Source organism: Pinus tabuliformis, chromosome 9, assembly GCF_031772625.1.
Source record: "Pinus tabuliformis cultivar Carrire ecotype Pingquan chromosome 9, CPIR1, whole genome shotgun sequence".
In the NCBI taxonomy this organism is placed as follows: domain Eukaryota; kingdom Viridiplantae; phylum Streptophyta; class Pinopsida; order Pinales; family Pinaceae; genus Pinus; species Pinus tabuliformis.
Genome location: NC_142307.1, coordinates 575,302,483 through 575,304,173, shown reverse-complemented (window position 1 = coordinate 575,304,173; position 1,691 = coordinate 575,302,483). Strand labels below are relative to the sequence as shown.

Below are 1,691 nucleotides of genomic sequence, written 5' to 3'. Positions count from 1 at the left end.
CCACATGATTCCTAATAAAGAATTTCCACAGAATTACTAAATGCGTTAAGTATTTCCAAAAATAAAGCTGTACAGTCATTAATTTACTCAGTGCTTTTCCAGAGCACTTAATTTTTGCTCATCCTCTTCGATTCTTAAATCCCAACGTGCCTGCCAACCACCCAGATCCTATCGTCATCTTCATTGTCAACTCATATAAATTCAATAACAGTGGCAGAATAGGACCTCGTCTTTCCAGCTGAATGAATAACCATGTTCTTCACTCGTCAACGCTCACAAATGGCTCCAAGTACCCCACAGCTGCTGCGCACCGCAGAAGCCTTAGCAATACCAAGAGTAAGTCCATTTCTGCAATTAGCATCTTTTTTGCAAATTGCCAATTATCTTTTGTATGCCTCTAATACTATATATGAAGTTCAGCTCAGGTTATTGGTTACATTACAGGTCCAGGTGATTGTCCTCAACGCTAATATGCGCTGCCTAGAGTGCCGCGACAGAGTCTCCAAAGTTCTCTCCAAAATGGACGGTACGTTAATTGTTTATCACACGCACATCATTAATTCTGTCAGTGAAACAATGAAAGCAGTAAATTGATTGTCAAGGTCTATCTATTATACAGATTCGTCAAAGTAGTAAATTAATTGTCCAGAGTTTATCTATTATATAGATTCGTCTTAAATATTAGTGGTTATATAGATTCGTCTCAAATATTAGTTGTGAGAGATTCTTTCATGTATATGTTTAAATGCTAGGTGTGAGAAATTCTCTCATGTATATGTTTTTGTTAAAAATATATTAAGATTCTATATGCAATGCTCATAAAATCTTGGAATATCAAAAATATGTCAAAATTTTATATGTAATATTTATAAAAGGAGTCTATCGTGGCGGATGAATTGTCTTATGGATAAAAGTCACCTAAATCCAGTTAAAAAAATAAAAAATTCTTATAAAAGTTAAATTTGAATCTTGTTTTTGATCGTGGAAATAAATTCAGTACCATCAAAAACTTCTAAAACACCTAAAATTTTGAAGTTAAACAACTATAACTTATAAAACCTTCAAATTTTGACTCTATTTTCCAGTAAACCAATAAACTGACAACTCACATTTAAAACTAAGTCTTCATAACTGTGTCTGCTCATTTTGTCTTTCCATTTTCTGAATGTGGCTCTGGCGTGATTATGGGCAGATTTGCTGGACTATGTGGTGGACGTAACGTAGAAAAAGGTAACGGTGAGAGGGCGTGTGGATCCCAGGAAAAGAATGCAACGAATTAGATTAATGGACAATAACAAGAAGAGAAAGGCCATCGAATTTGACGCGCTGAGAGGCGGACAATACTCGCCTGATTTAGAGCCACAGTACTGTAGTAACAGTCGGAAGAAATTAACAGATAATCTCATCCAATGGGCCTGCTGTTTTCGTTGCACGTCGTCTTAACGGCCTCTGTTTCTGTTGTAGTTCTGTACGTAGGCTTCCTTGGGTCTTATTTGTAGCCATGTACTCCCACTCTTTTTTTAAATTGTGGTTTATTTTCATTAATAATATTTATTTTAGGTTATTCTTAATGTGGTTTATTTTTACTAATAATATTTATTTTATGTTATTTTGAAAAAGAAAAAAAAATTGGCCAGAATCACATTATGATACATTTGTTGACTGTTTAGAACCAACCAGTGTGGTTCATC

At 34.7% G+C, this 1,691-nt stretch overlaps 1 pseudogene; it reads left to right on the top strand.

The window, feature by feature from the left end:
* The first annotated feature begins 252 nt into the window (after positions 1–252).
* LOC149149859 (uncharacterized) lies at positions 253–1,443 on the top strand (annotated as a pseudogene).
* The last annotated feature ends 248 nt before the right edge of the window (positions 1,444–1,691 follow it).